The sequence below is a fragment of the Tiliqua scincoides genome, chromosome 2, assembly GCF_035046505.1.
Source record: "Tiliqua scincoides isolate rTilSci1 chromosome 2, rTilSci1.hap2, whole genome shotgun sequence".
NCBI classification, from domain to species: domain Eukaryota; kingdom Metazoa; phylum Chordata; class Lepidosauria; order Squamata; family Scincidae; genus Tiliqua; species Tiliqua scincoides.
In genome coordinates, this window is record NC_089822.1 from 90,913,065 (window position 1) to 90,936,278 (window position 23,214).

Sequence of the window (23,214 nt, forward strand, 5' to 3'; positions counted from 1 at the left end):
CGGCCAACTGTACATTGAAAAGCTGTGACATACTCATATTCAGCAGTCTGTTGCCAGGTGTTTATTTTTCTAATGTGCAACTTGCTTGACATTTCAGTCCATTAACCTATCTGTTTTCTCCAAGAAACACCCACTTTTAAGCACAGGTTTTCAGCACCTACACTAAAACCTGTAGTCGGTTTGGCAGTCTTGGGACTCTCTCTCTCTCTCTCTCTCTCTCTCTCCCGCACTCGCACTCTCGCTCAATAGATAGATGGATCATTGGTTCCCAAACTGGTGGGTTGCAATGCACAAGGGGAACTGGAAGCAGGGCAATCCCTCTTAAGAGAATGGCCCTGCTCAGATGGCAGAAGCAGTGCTGCAGAGATCTCAGCACTGCTGCTACCAAAGGGCTTTTTTACTTATGGGGTGTGGGGGGCTGGCCTCCTGCAGGGTCCTGGAGTCTCACAACCCCCTCTGATCTCCACTGTAGCTTGTTTACCTGCCAGTCAGGTATGCAAAAAAGCCCCTTGGCAGGTGATCTCTGCAGTGCTATCGCTGCCCCCCTCCCTGTCCATACAAACACTGACCTGGTTCTCAACTCGCCTGTAGGAGTTTGGAAACCACTGATAGATAGATAGATAGATAGATAGATAGATAGATAGATAGATAGATAGATAGATAGATAGATAGATAGATAGATAGATAGATAGATAGATAAAAAAGAAAAAAGGAGGAAGACTATACTATAAAGTTATATGTACTAGTTTTATTTATACACACACACACACACTATATATATATAAACTTATAGACAACAATTACGAATGGACATATTTGTGGACATTTGGAAGCCATTTTTAGACTATAAGCCATTCATTCAAACATTGATAACATTAAAAATGTTACCCATTGAGTTCTAACAGGAGGGCACAGCCTTCCAATGTTTTAATATAAGTCTTCTAGCTACAGTAAGTAATGTAGTATATTGCATTCAAGCAAAAAATTATTATTATTATTATTATTATTATTATTATTATTATTATTATTATTATTATTATTATTATTATTATTATTATTATTATTATACTTTATTTCTACCCCACCTTTCTCCCCAAAGGGACTCAAGGCAGCTTACAAAACAAAGGTTAAAACAGTTAAAAACATCATTTAAAAGCAGATAAAAAAAATATCATAAAAACAGTAGTCAGATAAAACTAGTCAGGAAGAGCATAGGGCAGCAATTTAGAAAATGATCAGGCCTGTGAACAGACGTTAAAAAATATTAAGAGATGTTAAAAAATGGTAAAAAGGCCAGGAAAAAAATCATGTATTGTAATGCTGTGATGGGATAATATTTGCCCGAAGCTAAGCATTCATATCATGATGCAGCAAGTCTTAGGACTGAGTCAACAATAGCCCAGTTCTAAATGGAACTTATGCAGCTGGAACTAGCATTCCTGTGGCATAACGCTCTTTTTTGGTTGCCATAAACCAATACCGTCTGGAACAACAGAACCACCACCACAAGCAATGAGTAGTGGCCGTGGCCCTCGGGCAGATCCTGCATGTCCTCCGGTGCAGCTAAGTCAGCGCAAGGGGACGAGAGGAAGACAGGGAGGGATGGAACTGTGAGAAGTTGAGAAGGAATGGGGGCAGACTTAGGGCTCGAAGGAAGTAGTATTGGCGTGGCAGCACTGCTAATATTCCACCCCCCTTTTAGGCCTCAATCTGCCTTCCCAGGCCCACTTGGTTTGCCAGCAAAATCACCATCTCAAGACCAGGTAGACCTATTCTGGCATCAGGTGCTTACCCCCTCAAAAGGGAATAAATGTTTCCTTACCTGGATGAGACCTCCAAGACTGCCCCTACCCCTCCCACCAGGACACAAGATGTATATGACTTACACATACCTTCAAAGTTCAATTACTTTGACCATTGTAGCTTGACATCTCATGGCCACTTCTTCTGTTATATATTTCCTGCACAGAGACGATTGTCCACCCAGCGCATGTCTTTGTGGCAAAACAAATATCTAGACTTCTTCACATATGGACTTCTTAGTGAAGTACTATATGTACATGTACATGGAAGTTTCCTGAAGCCTGTAGTGGCCAACATTTTTTAATGCCAGTACAGACACCCACAGTTGAAGGCTCATCCATCCCTTGCCTTGGCCTGTGCTTTGGGAAGGGAGGCAGCCATAATGGCTGCTTGCTCATCTACCAGTGGCAACTCACTTTTTATTGTAGGGAAGAACAAAGTCCTTGGCTCCCCCCTTCCTAGAAGAAGAGAAAGCAAAGAATGTGCCAACAGCAGCTGGTTCCCACAACAAATAGCAGCTGGAAGAGGTTTGGGCCAGATTGGTCAAAAGTTTAATCTTTGTTTTTTCTATCATCATCTTGATCCTGATCTGCCCCCCCACCCCCCGCCCCAGAGGTAGGAAGGAGAAAGAAACCAAACATGCAAAGTCCAACATTTTACACAATGTAATGCATAGCTTGGCTCTGAGAAATAGAATAGATATAGATATTGTCATGTTTTATCAAGTTACTTGTCTTTGCAATGGTGTTTTGCATTCTTTCTGGCTTTTGTGAGGACAAAAGATAAAAAAAATCCATCTCACAATGAATGTTACGTCACAACCACATTCCACAGAAAGTGATGGAATGGGGCTTGGACATTGTGACTAATGTGCATCTCCTTGGGAGAGATCCACTCACTTTTTGCTGGATGGCATCAGACCTTAAGAACTCACGAAGTCTTTGGTGATGCAGCTGAGGAGGGCTGGACAGCTATTTGGTTTATCTGCTTTTGTGGACCTATAGTTAAAAACTTATAAGACACAGTACCAATTTGTATTTTGAGGGGGAGTTGTTTTTTTTAAGTAGACTCTTCCCTGGAATAGGATGGGGAGACGGACTTGAAATTTGTAACATCATCATCATCATCATCCTCATCATCATATTTTCCAATGCCCTCAAAGTTGTGTGAATGAACTGTATATTAAGTATTCCTATAATTAAGAAAATGGTGTTTATTTATAACCCACCCATCCCAAGGGGGAAAGTGAAAAGGGGGAAAGCAGCAAAACATAATGCAATTTAAGCAAAATTAAAACTTCTTTGAAATTTCCCAACATTTTTGAACCCTGAGGATTAAACATTTTTGAACTCTGAGGGTATTTATATGATTGAGGAGAGTGTGTAAACAATAAAGGATAATACTGCATAACATATATTCATGTATTTTCCCAAGTACCAGATTTTTTTTATTGGAAAAATAGTATTTTTGTTCTTTTTTTAAAAAAAGGTGATTACATTTTCCCAAATTGGCTCTACAATTACTTTATCCAAGATGTATATGTATTAATGTACAGAACAGTTACAAGGGAATTTGAAAATGTTGTAGATAGATACACATGTCTACGAATGTTGTCACTTGAGGCCTAGCTAGGAGTGAAAGCCAACGACTAGATGAATAAATTGATTGTCAGCAAATGAAACTGTGAAAGCATTGTGCAATAATGATTCAGTTCTACATTATCCTGATTAAAGAGATAGCACTGTGCCTTTGAAGGGGAAAGCATGATGCTGACAATACAATCCAATGAATCTCAGAATGCATTTACTCATAGGTAAATCCCATTGTAGTCACTGTGCATTAATCCTAAAAAGGTATGCCTAGTGTGTCACAATGACCGAGGCCTGCTCTGACTGGAACATCTTTCCATGTTCTTAGGCCAAGGTGCTTTCCCAGTTCTGCTGAAATCTTATTAACCCATTTCTGCCCAGCCCACAGGTGTGCACATTTGATCCCTGTTGCATATATGCAATGTTGGGCAGAAATGGCTTAAGAAGAGATGAATGGGATTGAATCTGAAACCTTCTCTGTGTAAACTACATTTTCTACAACTGAGCTATGAATATTCTAAATCATGCTAATTTTTAACCCTTTTAAATCTTGAATGTCTGAAGCAATCCTGTATGTCTATACATAATGAAACCTAAAATATAGGTCAGCATGCATGGAGGGGTTTGAAAGCATCCCATCTTCACATTCAAAGATCAGAGCTCTACTTGCAAACTGGAAGTGAGCGCCGATCGGTGATCAGAGCTCACTGCTGCAGCAGGAAGTCTCACAGAGGGAACTGTGATTTGTGTTAGGCAAATACAGCCCCGTTATCTGTGGACTTGGTTTTTGTGGTTTCAGGTATCCACAGTTCACAAATTTCCCCCATCGTGCTCATCTCATCTGTTTCAGTTTGCCCATTTGCAGCCCTCCAAATGGCTTCCTCTCTGAGCCTGCACATTAGCACTTGCCCTACAAACTGGTTTTTTTTTCTTTGTGCCTGCTTGTTAGTGCTAAGAAGCAGGTGTAAATAGGAAGCCATTTGGAGGGTTAGTGCTAACAAGCAGGTGTGGAAGGTTTGTGCAGAGCAGCCGTAAGTAAGTTCCCTGCTGTCTGTGATTTGGCGTATCCATGATAGCAGCAGGAATGTATCCCCCACAGATACAGGGCAGTGACTGTACTAACATAAGAACAGCCCTGCTGGATCAGGCCCAAGGCCCATCTAGTCCAGCTTTCTGTATCTCACGGTGGACCACCAGATGTCTCCAGAAGTACACAAGACAACAAGACACTTGCATCCTGGTGCCACTCCCTTGCACCTGGCCTTCCAAGGCAGTCTACTTCTCAAACCAGGAGGTTGCACATACCCATCAAGGCTTGAAAAATGTGATGGACTTTTCCTTCAGAAATCTGTCCAATCCCCTTTTAAAGGCATCTAGACACCATCGCCACATTCTGTAGCAAGGAGTTCCACAGACTAATTACATCTGGTATTCTGAGGAAGCCTACTTCTGGAAGCCTATTTCTGGAAGCCTGCACCTGAAACACTTGCCCATTCAGACAGTACTATACATATTTTTCCCCAGCCTTTGCTACAAGGGACAAACTGAAAAAAATCAGAAGTAGAAAATCTAAAACTGAATGGGATAATTGAGACCTTTTCTGGCAAAGGGTTAAAGTGTGTTGGAAACTGTGCATGCTACGTGAGTCCTCTTGTACAATCCACTAGCCCATGGGGTACTTATCACTTAACAATCCTCCCTCTTTAGCATGAATTTCTCCCCGTACATCTCATAAAGCTTTCAATTTGCCCAGCATTCTAAAATCTCGCCTCTCCAGATCGTAAAATGCATACTTTCCAAAATGCTTTGTGGCTCAAATCCACGGCAGTTCAAATGGCACTGTCTGTATGTGATTCATGTGGACTTAAAAAAATATTATAATCTCCAGAAGATTTTCTTACCCATCAGACTCTCTGGCATTAAGTGCACCAATGGTATTAGTATGGTATTAGTATGGTAAAATTCCAGCTATGATAGAATTGCTCTCAGAGTGACATAACAATTAAAGGAGCAATTCATCATGGGTGTACAGTTTTCTGTTTGGAAATTGATGTGAAGAGGGATGGGCAAAACAGAGTTTCTTTTCACTAAATAGATTTTCACTTTCGATACTCTGTATCTGGGAACTGTGAGGGACGAGGCTCAGTGCTTTCCCTTAATTCTCCTTATCTGGTTGCAAACAAACTTAGTTCAAAAGACTAGTTCACTTCCTCAAACCACAATATATTATATAGGTTATATACAGGTTAAGCAACAACCATTTCTACCCACTTCATGATGCAAGACATTTATCCGACAGACATTAGCGTGCAGTCAAAACAGAAAAGAGAAGCGCTGATGGCAATTTCATAAAACTTAAAATTAAAAGCTAAGCAATCCAAACATGGACATAATTTATTCCTGCAGGAGAGTGCTGCTGAAACACTTCACTGTATATTAAACATCAAACTCAAGATGAGTTTTTAAAAAAACACAGCAGGCATAAATTGATGAATACACAGAAAGACTTTTTAGGAAGATGCAAAAGAGATCAAATCAACTGAAGACGTTGCACTTGTTTTTTTTATCAGGGCAAATCTACCAGCATTTTCACAGCACTCAACAACCACTGCAGTGCGAATGAAGAAAAAATGCAGTGGAGATTAGCAACTTAGTCATGGGAAGACTAGTAGAATTTTCAAGGGGATGTTTCACAATAAGTAGAACAGACAAGATAATCTTACCACTGAACTCCACCTCCATCCAAATGACCTTATAGGTCCCTTCCAACTCTGTGATTCTATGATTCTATAAAAATTTGAGACAAACATGATGATCCTTACTTGACAGGTATCTCTGAGGGAACCTGACTGTGATAACTGTGGGGTGCTGGAGTCTTAAGACTGCCAACTGCCAGTCTCAGGGAATTTCTCTCCTTTGCCACCAGTGCTCTGCTCTGGTCAATAAGCAAGGCCCTATTTACAACCCAATCCTATGCATGTCTAGTCAGACGTAAGTCCCATTCTGTTCAATGGTGCTTACTCCCAGGTAAGTAGGCATAGGATTGCACCCAAAGGGCCCAATCCTATTCTATCTGAGCACTGGCATTGAGTTCCAGCTCCAGTGCTGGGTGTTGCAAACGTGCCATAAGGCACCCAGGGAGGGAGGGGCTCCTGGCGCTGGGCCTTAGCACCCAGTGGAGATGCTGCAGGAGCACCCAAAGGTAAGTTGCACTGCTGGGCCGTGGTGTGGGTTTTTGGGGTGGAGGGAGGCATTCTGTGGCAGAGGAGGGTGGAGGAGGACAGGGTGGGGAAAGGAACCTGCCCAGGAGGGGGTGGAATCAGCGGAGGCCTCCTCCACTGGATCCTATCCTCCATGTCGGGTTGAAAACTTTGACATGGAGGTTCTCAAGTCTGGGCCAGCAAAACAGCACAGGCAGATATGAGAAGCCCCATTGCAGGGCCTGGGGCTTTCCTTGAGGGAAGGGGATGAGAGTCCTGAGGAGACCTCCAGCAGCATCCCAGCACCTGTGGAATACGAGGGTTTTCGTTTCGGCACCTCTGTTCCCCCAGGAGCCAGGAACCATAGAATTGGACTGCCCAACTTGACAACTGAATAAAAAGTTTTACTAAGCTTTTGACTATCCAGTAGTGGACCCGGGGCAGGGGTAGGGGGAGCAAAAGCCCCGAGCGCCATGCTTGCCACACCCCCACCGCTACTGCCTCTGCCTATTGCTGCTGCTCCACCTGCCCATCCGAGTCATTCCAATGGCAGGCAAAGTTCCACCTGGTGCTCGGCAGGGTGCGGAAAGTCTCCTGAGGCTTGCTGTGAGGTCTTAAGCAATACCTCCGGTTTTGTCAGGAAACTGGAAGCATAGTTTCAAGCATAGGCTTCTGCGCAAGAAGCTTCAGAAGGCTTTTTGAGTTGTGCTGGGAGCCCCAGGAGGCTCTGTGGGGCTCGGTAAGTAAACCAGGGAGCGGGACGGCAGCATTATGGAGGGGGAGTGGCATGTCGGGGAGTCGGCATGTCACGGACCTGCCCCAGAGCACAATGGGGGCAGGTCAGTTACTGTGAGTATCCTTCAACATTGAAAACCAGATCTTTATGTTGGGTTTTCTTTCCTTAATAACCTTCAAACCTCTAAGTATGCAAATAAATGTTGTGGTGGTAGGGAACCATATGGTGGCTTTATTATGGCTTTGCATGCAAATTCCTGCATTTTAGAATCCCTGAACATGGTTGTTACAGGATACAGATCCCTGCCTGCTCTGAAAGTTAAGTTTGAAATTTGAACCAGAGACCCAAATTTCCGACATATGCAGCCTTTTCATTAGTTTGTCGTACAGCTGCTCACTTAAAATATGTAAAGAATGTTTTTGTAGAAAATGGTTCAAATACTTATGCAATGGATTAATTTAATTGTCAGGCCAAAAAAAAAAATGGAAGTGCTTGTTTTTATTGCAATGACAGTAACCAAAAATGCCATCTAGAACGAGACAGATCATCATCAATGCCTTTCAGTTTCAAGCGATACTTTTACAGAAGGAAAATAATTATTAACTTGGCAAGAATTATCAGATGAGTGTGCCCTTTGGGTTCCATGAGTCATCAGATTTGGCTTCAGAGCTCCGATAAATATTCAAATCTGGTGGCTAGCCCTTTCAATTGCCTGCAGTTCGTAGACAACATCATTTCCGCCTGTTCCAAAACCCCACCCAAAGGACTATACGTAAATGGTTCTTAATGGGACACACATAATTAAACTGCTTTACTGGCCTTTTGAGGTTGGGCTTTGATCACATGAAATCATTCCATTGTAAAGCTTTACAAGTCAAATGCGTGTCACTTTGATGATGCCACTGAAACCACAGATCCCTCCCAGCATTCTCTCCTCTCTTGTTTCAATAAAAATTCATACAGAGTCATCCCAGATTTCACAGATCTTCAAAGAACTTTTTCTGTATTTCTGACTTCACGTCCAATCCTTCAAATCAACAGAAATCAGGAAAACACAGTTCCCATATGTTTTATTTCTATTGTTTTGTTTTCGGCAGTCATTCTTAATTTATAAAAAAAAAAAATGTTCTCACCTCTCCTCACACCCCTGGAGATCAACAAACCTCAAATTGACTACCATTTTTGGTATTCAGAGATGTGAACCAGGGCCAACTGTCTATGAAGAAGATGATGTGGTGGTGCAAGTGGTAGGTGGGCAGCAGGTGCACCTTCACTCTCAGGCTGCTGCCACCACGTCCCTTCAGCCTGCCATAGATGGAGTAGGCTGAAAGGATGGAGCAGATGAAAGGATCTCCTCTATGGAGAACTCGTGCAAAGAAAGCGCCCTACAGGTAGACCACAGCTGTGATACAAGGACATCTGCAAGAGGGATCTGAAGGCCTTAGGAGTGGACCTCAACAAGTGGGAAACCCTGGCCTCTGAGCGGCCCGCTTGGAGGCAGGCTGTGCAGCATGGCCTTTCCCAGTTTAAGAACATAAGAACAGCCCCACTGGATCAGGCCATAGGCCCATCTAGTCCAGCTTCCTGTATCTCACAGCGGCCCACCAAATGCCCCAGGGAGCACACCAGATAACAAGAGACCTCATCCTGGTGCCCTCCCTTGCATCTGGCATTCTGACGTAGCCCATTTCTAAAATCAGGAGGTTGCGCATACACATCATGGCTTGTACCCCATAATGGATTTTTCCTCCAGAAACTTGTCCAATCCCCTTTTAAAGGCGTCCAGGCTAGACGCCAGCACCACATCCTGTGGCAAGGAGTTCCACAGACCAACCACATGCTGAGTAAAGAAATATTTTCTTTTGTCTGTCCTAACCTGCCCAACACTCAATTTTAGTGGATGTCCCCTGGTTCTGGTGTTATGTGAAGAGACACTTGGCCAACAGACTGAGGCAAAGAAGGAAGGCCCATAGCCAGGGAGACAGACCAGGGACAGACTGCACTTGCTCCCAGTGTGGAAGGGATTGTCACTCCCGAATTGGCCTTTTCAGCCACACTAGATGTTCCAGAACCACCATTCAGAGCGCGATACCAGAGTCTTTCGAGACTGAAGGTTGCCAACAACAGATGGAGCAGCATCACCTACTCTTTCACATTATTCCTTCTTTACATAATCCCTTTAAATCTGAAAAAAATCTCATTGTCAGCAGCAGTTCATTTCCCTGTTCACTCACCTTGCTCCTTCCTTGTATCCTTTTTAAATAAAACAGGAAGTGTGGGACATGATGGCAGCTCCCTAGCATGTCCTGCAATTTCTGCTTTGTTGATCGTTCAGGAAGGAGCAAGGACAGAGTCTGTATTTTTCTTTCTGATATTTTTTTTTTGGGGGGGGGGGGAATGCATGCACAGTGGCTGATCTTATTGGGCCATCCCTGGCTCTACTGCCATTGGAACTTTATACCCAGATCCACAGCTGCAAATGTCCAGTCTCCAAACTCATGCTGACGTGTGCTGCAATCTGGGCCCCTCACTCACTATACTTACAGCATACGTTTAGAGAGACTAACTATACACTCTACGGTGAGATGGCTGCCTGCCATTATGAATGCTGAGGCCCCCAGTGTCCCTAATCATAGGAAGGATATCTCATGGAATACAGCATTTATCTCTTCAGACAAGCTCTCCAAATCGGGGAGGGGGGGTAAGAGTGTACTATCAGTATGGGGCTTCCATGCAGAAGATCATGCAGGGTACATTATCCATGGGCTATGAACCCCTGAAAAAGGCTCTTTCGTTTATGAGAACTGGCCTTAATATCCATGAATCCAAAAAAGTTACTTCTTCGGATTCCACCATGCTCTAGCTTTTTTTTTGAGAAACACGCTCTAGCTGTCATGATTCAGGAAGGGCTATGCAGATAGAACATTGGTTCAGGAGACTAGGATCTAGAAGGAGCATGGAGCATGCTTTGCACTACCTGAATAGTTTACAAGTGTCCTCGTCTCTTCCACTCATTCTCTAACATTTGGCAGTTGAAAATAGGGACATGCTTCCATAGCCGCCTTCTCACTCAAGGATCACTGCCTGAACCTACCCCCTCCTCCAACAAACAGTGTTACATTCTCCTGAAGGCTCTGATCTCTATCTGCTTATTCCAAAACAACCTGTCCTCCATTAATTTAAAAGGAAAGAGGGTGTGTGCCCTCTTGGTTAAATATATACTACAAAAACATTATTGCCCTATGATATGTTATCATTGGTTCCAAACAGCTTCTGCAGGCTGTGCATGGCTTGGCACCTGAGTGCTTATGCATTTATTCTTAATTTAGCGCAGTTATTAGCTGTCCTTCAGCATAATCTCCCAGGGCCTCAGCAACATCGTAAAATTAAAATTAATTCATTTTAATTTTAAAATTAAAACACTAAACATTACCGTAACAAAGGCTGTCACCTCTGCACTAGAAAGAGAGTGAAAGAGAGACGGACAGCCACTTCAGTCAACCAAAACCAGCCAAACCAAACCAAACCACAACACAACAACTGAAACCAGCTACGCAACATGCCAGAATGCCTGCACAAATGGAACATTCTTCATTCTGGCCTTGGAAAGATATCAGAATTGGTACAAACTGAGCTCTCTGGGGAGGACAGTCCAAGTATGGGACCCCACAGCTGTTTTTGCACCTGTGCCTCAAAGTCAAGATATATAGTACCACCCACCACCCCTCAGAATTCGGAGATACTGCAGAGGAAATGTAAACCTTAACAATGAATGCCCTTAGTAATTTGCACAGGCAAAACGTTAACCAGGCATCCCCAAAAGGCGATTACCAAACAAAGATTAGAAAAAAATGGGGCCAAGAGGGAACATAGATTTATAAGTGACTATCTGCCACACATTGCAGTGGGGAAAAGTGAGTGTTTCTCGTGGAGGCAACAGTTTCAGCCCTCCCCCCCAAACAGAGAACAAAATGAGAATATGATGTGAGCTGCCATCTTATACCTGAGAGTCTGCCCCACCAAACACACTGGGACTTACTTCTGAGTAAACATGTATAGGATTGCACTTTTAGTGCTATTCTCTGAACTCTTGCACAAGTGCTAGTGAAAGAATCCTGCTGAATAAACTGTATCACAAGTTCTATGACAGGGTGAAACGCATGGCAAGTAGGAAAGATGTGGGCAGTAGAATAGATACTGGATAATAAAAAGATTTCAAGAAAGAGCTCGTGCAAGCAGAGGAACTCCTCTGGATAGGGAGGGTGGTGGAACTTCTCTAAGAATGTAAGAACCTAAGAAGAGAGCTGCTGGATCAGGCCCAGGGCCCATCTAGTTCGGCTTCCTGTATCTTGCAGCAGCCCACCAGATGCTTCAGGGAGCACACAAGACAAGATACTTGCATCTTGCTGCCATTCCCCTTCATCTGGCATTCTAGTTATCTGCGCACCCCTCTCATGCAAATCTCCTTGGAAGTCCCCTTCTATGAGTGGAAGAGGTCTTCCACTAAGACAAGGGAACCTGTGTGTCCAAGCTACTATTGCAAAACCTCTCCATTTCCCAGGGTTACTGGATATCTTGGTCTTTACTTAAAGGAGTCCCACAGGAACACATGTACCATGTATTGTGATGTGCCAGGCGCACAGAGATGCACTGCAAACCTCAGTTATCTTCATAGTACAGAAGCACTCCCATCCCACCCATCATGACAAGCAGCATTTTACCAGCGGATGAATAATACATCTGTGTTCAATATTATTCAGAACAACAAGTTTCATCAGGTTCTTTCAGGTACATTTGCACATGGATCCAATGCTGCTGTCAGTGTTTCCCTTTGCCTTTCCTGAATAAATCACATGAGACCCAAGACATACAAGCTACATCCTGCATTGCTCTCGAAATCTCTGACACATATAGGCCCAATCCGGTTGCATTTTTTTTTGCTGATGTCAGTTATTTATACATTTCATTTTCCAGATTTGACCTCAGTGCCAGTGGATGTGGAAATATTTCTGCAAGCTTTCCAGGGACTTCTATGCATTAAAACATGGAATGTAAGAAGCCATGGGTGGCAATTAGGTGCTCTAATTCAAGAATCTCTGCTTCAACTTGCACTCTCATCATGTTAATCAGTGCAAGGGCCCAGAAGTGTTAGGTCATGCCATCAGTTCCAAAAAAAAAATTCCTGAAGTGTTAATTGTAAACATATGGCATTTCCTTTGGCTTCAAAACATATTTTATTTGTATGTTATTTCATTCTTAATAGCTTGACTATAAATGGTGCTGTATGAAATGACTGCTTCAGTGCAAGCCTAGGCATGTCTACTCTGAAGTAGTCCCATTGTGTCCAATTGGACTTACTCCCAGGAAAGTGTGTATAGGATTGAAACAATTGACAATAATGTTGTACTATTTCTTTGTTAAGAAGTTACACATTTCCATGCATGAAGTAAAGGAGGTCAGTGAGAGTCAAGAGTATACACAACATTGGGAGGGCACCAGGATGCAGGTCTCTTGTTATCTGGTGCGCTCCCTGGGGCATTTGGTGGGCTGCTGTGAGATACAGGAAGCTGGCCTATGGCCTGATCCAGTGGGGCTGTTCTTATGTTCTTATTGACCTTGACTTTGGTAAATCTTTGTCTCAGTCCATCAGGGAGGTTACACACACAGGCCACTTTTCAACATAGTAGTTAACAATGCAGTTTACATTGAAATAAATCAAGAAATGGTTCCCTGATACCAAAGTTTACCATTATAAAAAAAAAAATTAGAAGAGATGCCAACAAAAGCTACTGGTAAAGACGCCATGCTGGGGTGAAGAGGGTTTTCCCCTAAATACAAGAGGACACCATTTTAAAAGGTTTCTCTTTGCCCAGTTATCAGGGTTGTCCACTGCACTCGTCCAGCGGTAAGCCTCGCAAACATGCCTTATGGCAGTGCATGCCGGCAGTAAGCCGGCACGTCGAGCCCAGGATTGGGCTCTGAATTGTGAATAGTTCTCCATTCAAATGTTGCCTCCGTCATGAACTTGATAGATGGCTTTGGTGTCTAACCTCTCTTTTAAGCCATCTCCCAGTGGGTTCAAAGTACTCCTCCATGTGGATTACACAAAACTACCTTACAGGGTTGTTGTAAAATGCATGGTTGGCAACCTTCAGTCTCGAAAGACTATGGTATAAGCCTACAGCACCCGGTATTCCCAGGCGGTCTCCCATCCAAGTACTAACCAGGCCTGACCCTGCTTAGCTTCCGAGATCAGATGAGATCAGGCATGTGCAGGGTAACAGTTGTAAAATAATTGAGAAGTATTTTGAACTTCTTAAGTTCATAAGTATTTTGAACTTATGAAAGCTATACATAATCTCGAAACATTATTATTGCTGGGACACTGGATGGTTTCTTTAAGGTTTTATATTGTTGTTTAAAAAAACATATGTCTTTTTTTTATCACTGTTGTCCTTTTTTTTTATCACTGCTTTGAGGTCCTGATTGGCCAGCAAGCAACATATACAGGTAGAACAAATAAACAAATTCTTTTGATCCCTGCTCTACAGAAAAAGGCCCTAGAACCAAAGTTAATTGTTCAGTTGTATCATTCTGCATAAAACCTCATCCTGTCTAGCTGTGCCAAGCATTTAGGAGTTAATCCATCTCTCCCTAGGATGTACTGAAATAATAAAGCAAATATTAATATGCCTGCATATCCATAAATAATAATAGCAGGTGCTGCCTCCTACAAAGGATATATACAGCGTTGAACTCTATGTGATAGATTTTCATAGAATTCACAGCAGGGATTGTTTATGTCCTCTGTCAGAACTAAGCACTGTGGAGGAAAATTCAGCCTTTCAAATTAACTTCCATTGCCTAGATCAGCAGTGTCGCTTTGGGGGAAGGGAAATCTGATAGTGTGTCGTGTGCACCCCCCCCCCCCGACCAAATGCAACCATAGTTGTACGTGGTGTTGATTTATCTTTTCTGCAGCTTTATCAGTCATAAATTTGGTCATTAATTCTTCCAATTTCAATCTCAGGCCTCATTTGGAAGAAATACTTAAAGCTTGGTAACACAGTATTGACTGTAGGGGATGAAAATGTATATGCTCTGTCAGTTATAATGTCTCGGAGTGTACTGGGTTTTTCTCAGTACCAGAACTGGTAACTAGTATCATGAAAACCACTTCCTAAATTTTTTAAAAAGTCAGTGTTATGGATCATGCAGCTCATTCCAGGTGACGAAGGAAATTTTCAGCTTGTGTTTCAGAATGGGCAAGTCCCCCGTGCCACATGGCAAGCCATCTTTGAAGGCAGAACTTTCAAAAGCAGATTTTAATGTGGTTTTGGGGTCAGCTGTCAAAAGAAAGAAGGATCCAGTCGCAAATCCCACTTGAGCATATCCAAACCCTTCAAAAGCTGGCCTGTGCTGTAAAACTTCAATAGGTGATAAGGCAGACCTATAGTGGTATACCTAAAACAATCTGACAGCAGTCGAAAGTTTTCCATACCTTTCCTTCCCTCCCACCCCCCGCATATTGTCTCAGATATGATGTCTCCAAGTCAGTTCATATGTATCCGTTTCCGCATCATGGGGCCTGGACAGTGCACATTCTTTGGTCGTAAATGGACTTGGGGGTGAATTTGAAAAGTTCTATTCATGGCAAATGAAAAACAATACAAATGTCATGGAAAGCTATATGAAAGTCGATAAGTTAGTGTTCCTCAGTGGGGAGGGGCACCGCACATTAGAACACATATATCTTTGGGAACACTTTCAACTTTCCATGCTAGCTTCAAATGTTTCCAATTCGTGTAGAAGAAAGGTGACGATAACAGCAGGCTGGAAAGCCCTACCTCTGTGCTGCCAAGAACCTGATGCCCTACCCCCCTGCTGTCCGCAAGCACAGTGTTTACAGGTGGCAACAAACACTGTGCTCATGTCAAATTCCTCAATTCTAGGAGCCAAATAGCACTATTAGACCCCCTGAAATATATTATGCAATGAACCCTGAGAATGCTTGTGTACTTACATGCCCTGTTGCAACATTGTCCTTTTGATGCTGCTCTGGTGCGATTTTACTCCCACGAATGAGTTTTTTCTGCTTCCTTGTGCAATTGCAAGCAAATCAGGGGTCCCAATATGAACATGATGCCATTCTGGTGTCACAAAAAATTGTGACACTAGAAACAAATCAAGCTATTTGAGAATGAGGGCTATGTTTTCTACTGTGCCTAACGGCAAGTATCATAGTTGGGGAAAAATACCTTGAGATGAGCTACCATTGTTGGAAAGGTCTTTGAGAGACTGGTACATACTTCCACACATGGTGGATATGTCAAAAGACTTTTTGGAAAGAAGTAAGAAATGCTATGGAATGAATATCTACATCCATCTGTTCAATCCTATGCAGTGATTAACCCTCCAAGAGAGCGACTAAGATGATTACGGGGCTGGGGCACCTTCCTTATGAGGAAAGGCTACGGCGTTTGGGCCTCTTCAGCCTAGAAAAGAGACGCTTGAGGGGGGACATGATTGAGACATACAAAATTATGCAGGGGATGGACAGAGTGGATAGGGAGATGCTCTTTACACTCTCACATAATACCAGAACCAGGGGACATCCACTAAAATTGAGTGTTGGGCGGGTTAGGACAGACAAAAGAAAATATTTCTTTACTCAGCGCGTGGTCGGTCTGTGGAACTCCTTGCCACAGGATGTGGTGCTGGCGTCTAGCCTAGACGCCTTTAAAAGGGGATTGGACGAGTTTCTGGAGGAAAAATCCATTATGGGGTACAAGCCATGATGTGTATGCGCAACCTCCTGATTTTAGGAATGGGTTAAGTCAGAATGCCAGATGTAGGGGAGAGCACCAGGATGAGGTCTCTTGTTATCTGGTGTGCTCCCTGGGGCATTTGGTGGGCCGCTGTGAGATACAGGAAGCTGGACTAGATGGGCCTATGGCCTGATCCAGTGGGGCTGTTCTTATGTTCTTATGTTATGTTAATGACAAATGCTGAAAATAACTTAAACTGAATGCAAAAATGTGAAATAGTATTACCTCTTAATGTTTGCAGTACATCCGTACAACCAGCAAGGATGGCATTTAAGATCTGAAATGTTCCCCAGTGTTAATTCCTATGGAATCAAGTTGCCCATGCCTACTTACATTCTTCTTTCAACTCAAAATCTGAGGCAAAGGATTTAAAAAATACAGAATAGAAACACCTCCTTATCTATATAAACAGCTGCACCAAAACTGACAGCTCCATCTTTTCTTCACTGGCAAACTTGCTAGCACAGATCCAAGGAGACTCATTGAGGGGGGGGCTTATGCGGGGGTAATGGAATTTAAAATCTCCTTTCCAGATGGCCTCTTGATGGCCTCTTGATGCCCCCCCCCCCAAATGCAGCATTCGCCAGTTTGGCGTGGCTGCAATGGATGGGAAGAATAAGATTGGGCTCAAAGGTGCTATTGTGTTGTTGAATGAGAGTTTTCACGGTGTTGTGGTCAATTACATCTTTCAAGAACTTTGCTTATGTAGTGCTTTATTCCCCTCCGTTCATTTTACATAGGATCGGGCAGCCCACTCCTAAGTTTCCTGGAGCCTGGAAGAACAGCAGCACAAAAATGGTGACTGCTGTATCCTGCAGGGGCTGGGAAGCTGCTGGAAGTCTCCTTGGAGGGAACCCCAGGCCTTGCAATTGGGTTCCTCAGGTCTGCACTGGCTATTTTGCTGAAACTAGAGAATCACTGTGTCAGGCTTTGCATCCCAACAGGGAGGATAAGATCCGGCAGACAGGGTTCCGCAGGTCCCACCCACCCCCATCCTGGGCCAGTTCCTCAAAGTGCTGGTTCAGGTGCTTTACAGCAACCAGTGCTGGCACTGGGGCTCAGCATCACCACTAGGGCTAGATAGGGCACCACTAAGGGCCCAATCCTATCCAATTGTCCAGCTCCAGTGTAGCCACACTGCAGCCCCAAGGTAATGAAACAAATGTTCCCATATTTTAAGGAAGGCTCTGTGACTGCCTCCCCACCACAGGATGCAGTGCACACCCCATTGGCACGGCTGCACTGGCACTGAAAAATTGGATAGGATTGGGCCCTAAGTTACTTCACATTTTAATACAACCATAGGGGGATATACACCAAAGGAGGAGGGCTGAAACATAAAAGAATGACCAATCCCTGTATTGTAGGGCAGTGTTTTCCAATGTCTTTGACTGCAACCTTAAGAACCGTTTTTCTCTCAATCTGGCAATCCACGGAGTTGGTACTTGGTAATAATGACAATTTAAGAAATGCTCAGGAATGCTCAGTGATGATATCATGGTCATCTCCAAACTCTGGAGCACTGAGAAGGAAGCTGCGCAGGGTTTCAATTCCAGCTGCACAGCTGCACGACTTACAAAGAATGCTGATTCCCATCATACTCAGGGCCATCCACACAACACTGTGTGAGTTGCAACCCCTGGTTTGGGAACCACTGTTGTAGAGTAATACATGGATTATGCCAGAGCACAGGTCAGGGAGAAAAACTTAATTTTATACCACTTTCCTCAGCTGCAGAAATGGCCAAAATATACACATTGCTACTTGCTCCTCATTTGATGAGTGTATGGAAGAGACTTAGGGCCCAACCCTATCCAATTTTCCAGTGCTGGTGCAACTGTGCCTATGGGGCATGCACTGCATCCTGTGGTGGGGAGGTGGTCACAGAGGCCTCTTCAAGGTATGGTAACATTTGTTCCCTTACCTTGGGGCTGCATTACGACAGCGCCAGTGCTGAAAAGTTGGATAGGATTGGGCCCTTAGGGCACAAGCCTAACCAGGTCTACTCAGAAGTAAGTCCTATTTTGTTCAATGGGCCTTATTCTCAGGAAAGTGTGACCTAACCACATTAAGCCCCATTGAACAAAATAGGACTTACTTCTGAGTAGACCTGGTTAGCCTTGTACCCTTCTGCCCTAATCCAGCAACAGAAACCAATACTCCTCCAAGCAGCCTGCTACACACCATGTCAATGCACACCTGGATGTGACTTCCCAGAAATGCGCATCTAAGCCTTATGGAATTGGCTGCATGCATCTTTTAGAGATGAAGAGCGATAGGCTCCCACGTCTGGGGCCACTAATTGCTAGTCGCTGCGTCAACTTGCTGATGACTACAGGTGGATTTGCCTGGAGAAGTTGTGAATATGCTTGGGCTTGCATATTGCGTTGCTCCACGATAAAAAAAAAGTCGATCTATAGATGATATTGCTCTGAATTTGGCACCATTTATTTTTTACTGGGGACATGAAAATAGACAGATAATTTTTTTTTCTCCTCCTGGATTGAAGAAAATCCGTGACAAATAGATGTTTTAGGGCAATGAATGGCAAATTCTTCTTTCTGTATTTCCTCTGCAATGGTATGTTGCTTTGACAATTATTTTATTCTGTTAGTGCAGCCGTTCCCAAACCATGGGTCCAGGGCCCACCAGTGGGTCACGATCCATGTTTTGGTGGGTCCCACAACTGACAATGCAGATCAGGCGATGTGCATCAAGGGTTAAACAACCTGCTACATGGCGGGGGGGGGGAGCTCTGCTTATGCCCAATCACCATTGTAGCCACAGAGGCTTGAGTGGCTAAAACGTTTGGCAACTAGTATAAAAATCAAAGTTTTTAACAAAAAATTTTAAGCCACCCATTCCTTGTGACATTCCTTTGCTCTTTCTGAGAGTGCACGCGGACACACACACACACAGAGGTACATGTTCACACCCAACCCAATTACAGTCGAACCGGATTGCCTAGCAACGGAAATATAAACAAGGATTCCCTCTGTGGGAGTTCTGCTGGCAGGCATAATGGAGTTTAGGTAACTGTTTGCAGGTTGTGGTTGGCAGTTACTATGGAAACAAATAACCGAGTGAGGGAAACCCACAGGAGTGACGTTGCCAACATCTGCTTACTCCTCAGTGCCTTGCACGCAAGCTGCCTTTTTTTCACACTTGGTGTGGGAAGGGAGGGAAAGGAGGCAGGCACAGGTGAGTGCAAAGCCTGAGAACCGTTCGGGAAAGTTCCACTCCTTAAAAAAATACGCAACCTGTTGAAGCGCACTTTGGTTTTCGTTTCATTCTCACACACTTCAAGCTGACATGCCTTCTAAGAAGAGAGGACTAGAATATTAACTTTAAAAAAAAAAAGGAAAGCAGTGCCACATTTTCATTGTATATTCCTGTACAAGATTCAACAACAACAACAACAGTATTTATATACCGTTTTTCAACCAAAAGTTCACAAAGCGGTTTACAGAGAAAAATCAAATAACTAAATGGCTCCCTGTCCCAATAGGGCTCACAGTCTAAAAAGATGCAAAAGAACACCAGCAGACAGCCACTAGAAAAGACACTGCTGGGGTGAGGTGGGCCAGTTACTCTCCCCCTGCTAAATAAAAGAGGAGCACCCACTTGAAAAAGTGCCTCTTAACCAGTTAGCAGGGGTTATTCAAACAAACAAATTCAAACAATTTATCGGCAGCAGGTGGTCAGTTTAGCATTGCACAGACATGGCACGCTTCTCTGATTTTCTCCTGAGAACATAAGAACATAAGAACAGCCCCACTGGATCAGGCCATAGGCCCATCTAGTCCAGCTTCCTTTATCTCGCAGCGACTCACCAAATGCCCCAGGTGATATGATTTCTACAAAATCATAGAGAGTGTTCTCTTGTCGTGGATTCCCTGATGTGCTCCGAAAACACATACTATAATTACTTAGTAATATTAAGTCTCCAGTTTCCCATGTAGTGAGTTCCAAGTAGCCACACAAGAGTTTATTTGAATTCCTTATCCACACCATCTTAAACTGAGCTAAACCGACAACAATAAATGAAGAACATCAAGTACACCACTTACTGGGCAGATCTCCTGAATGAACTTCCTGAACTTCTCCCATACATTTCAATGGGAAATATGCAGAAGAATTTCACTTAGCTCATTGTATGATAAAATCCTGTGAAGCCAATGAGATACATATTAATGGGGATAGAATTACATTCAAGATGCCCCATTACATTTATTTAATTAATTACATTGCTATTCTAGATTTCCTCCAAGAAACTCAAGGCAGTATAGATGGTGCCTCCCCCCACCCAATTTATCCTCACAACAACCCTGTAAACTAGGATGAGAGGTGATGACCAGTTCAAGGTCACCCAGTGCACTTCATGGCTGAATGAGTGCTTGGACCCAAATTTTTCCACCTTCATTCAATATTCTAACCATAACACCACACAAATGGCTCAATTCTATGCATGTCTACTCAGAAGTAAGCCCCACTATGCTCATGTTACACTTGCACTATACAGTGTATAAGTGTGTAGGTGAACACACACTAAGTGAACACAATAGGACTTACTTCTGAACAGACCTGTTTAGGTTTGTGCCCTAAACCATTTTTGCCCAATGTTGTTTATATGCAACAGGGATCAAATGTGTACACCTGTGGGCTGGGCAAAAATGGGTTACAGTCCCAGTACTGTTGACCTACTGTGCCACCAGAACATGCATTCCAGCAGTTCAGTGTGCTTTATGGCAGTCACAAAACACAACCTGCCGTTCTTTGCAGCTAGGCCACCACTGCAAGTGGCAAGAGTCTGTGGCTATGCGCCAGCATCCTCCAGAGAAACCCAGTGCCAGTAAATTGGTGCAATGGGTGAGCAATATATTAGGAGTAGGTAGAGACTGGGATGGGGGATTGTCGAGGCCAGGAAAGGGGTAGTATCAGCAGCAGTTCAACAAATATACTATCCACTTTCCTGGTCTTAATCCGCCTACCAGGGTCCACTCTTACTTGCAGCAGAAATCATTAGCACATGTGTTAGTAGACCCAGTGGGACAGCAAAGATTTACCCCAGGCTATGAGAACAAATGTTCCCTTACCTCAGGGAGGTTATTGCAGCTAGAAATTTGCCCTGAGAAATGTAGCACTTGCCACATTGGTATGTCTGCAACGGTGCTGGAGAAGTTGCGCTGGATTGGGCTATTGGGAATTAAATTCCTTTTAAAACCCATTAGTTGATAATGCCACCCAGGTTTCTTTCAATCAACATATTTTAACTATCACCAAAAGCATCAGTAGCATGGGAACCGTGGTGAGAGAGGAATATCACAACCCTATAAGTGACTTGATGCAATTCCTGCTAAAGAATGAGGGGCTGGCTCTTAAATACGTCAGACATAATTTTTGTCTGCTTCTTTCTAGCAGTATGTAAAACTGTTCCAGGCTTTCACAAAAATTGTGCACATTTAATGTATTATGTATTTGTTCCCCCTCTCTCCTTCTGTGTGCTTCAGGAAACAAATCACTCTCATGCCCTTTCTGCTGATTCCTAGTACCACAGACTCAAAAACGTGGCTCAAGATGCAAGTCTTACTGCACAGCAGACTTCAGTTAGGAAGAGGTGGGATTATTCCAGACTTCCCAAGGTTCATACCTTCTCTCGTGCTCCTGAATCATCAGGTTTAACCTGTTTTTTCATGGGCCAGTTCTTGACTCTGCCTCTTCTGGGTGATCTTCCATAATCTATTCCTAACAAATTTCAATCCCAACTCATGTATACAGGGCAAAATCAATAGGATGAATCCAAAGGAAGTTACTCATGGTTAAAAACTCTGGATATACAGGCCATAAAATTCTGAAACAACTAATGTTTGATAAATTAAGAACAACACTTCGTCTTACAATTGCTGTAGACGTCATCAGGCACCCAAAGGCAAAACTCCACCATTTCACATGAGTGCTGTTGCCTCCGGCTACGATAATTTGGGAATCAAAGGAACTGATCAAAGAATCATGACTTAACTGTCCCATTAACTTTTCTGAGATTTAGACATGATGGGCAGCCCAATCCTGAGCTGCCCGGGGCGCCCAGCCTTGGCGGCACCAAGAATGGCTGTCGCCGGATCCTAACGCGGGAGGCACCTTGGGAGAAGGGGATCATCCCCTTCTCCCAGGTAAGGTAAGCAGCCCCGCAATGGGGCTACTCACTTTACTGCCGACCAAAAGGTCGGTGGTAAAATAAAGGCACTCGTGTAGGGCGCCAAGCCCAAAATCCCAGCATTGATTCCGGTTTCTAAAAATCAGCATGTTATACAGGAAGACCCCCAAATTAGGCATTTGTCTTCATGTCTCACTACCCTGAACACTATGTCCTTTCTTGGTCAGCTGCTTGTGTCTTCAGTGCCCCCTTACTGATCAAGTTGTCCCATATGTATGCACACAACACAGCCACTCTCCCATTAAGAGAGGGTAGAATGGGTTACATGACTCCTATTGTGAACATTTGAAGCTGTTATATATTGTTCTATTTATATAATAGAGGTTGTCCATGACTTTGTGTACCTTGGCTCAACAATCTCCGACACTCTTTCTCTCAATACCGAGCTAAACAAACGCATCGGTAAAGCAGCTACCACGTTTTCCAGACTCACAAAGAGAGTCTGGTCCAACAAGAAGCTGACGGAACATACCAAGATCCAGGTCTACAGAGCTTGCGTCCTGAGTACACTTCTGTACTGCAGTGAGTCATGGACACTTTGTTCACAACAGGAGAGGAAACTGAACACTTTCCACATGCACTGCCTCCGACGCATTCTCGGCATCACCTGGCAGGACAAAGTTCCAAACAACACAGTCCTGGAACATGCTGGAATCCCTAGCATGTATGCACTGCTGAAACAGAGACACCTGCATTGGCTCGGTCATGTCGTGAGAATGGATGATGGCTGGATCCCAAAGGATCTCCTCTATGGAGAACTCGTGCAAGGAAAGCACCCTACAGGTAGACCACAGCTGCGATACAAGGACATCCGCAAGAGGGATCTGAAGGCCTTAGGAGTGGA

The 23,214-nt window shown here is 43.7% G+C and overlaps 1 protein-coding gene and 1 pseudogene across 1 annotated transcript in view; one reads left to right on the forward strand and one right to left on the reverse strand.

Annotated features, from left to right (window-relative positions):
- Window positions 1–23,214, forward strand: part of LOC136638587 (zinc finger protein 585A-like) — a 904,673-nt gene that overhangs the window by 223,950 nt on the left and 657,509 nt on the right. The gene's annotated exons all lie outside the window — the stretch shown is intronic.
- On the reverse strand, window positions 13,504–13,620 carry LOC136643475 (5S ribosomal RNA; annotated as a pseudogene).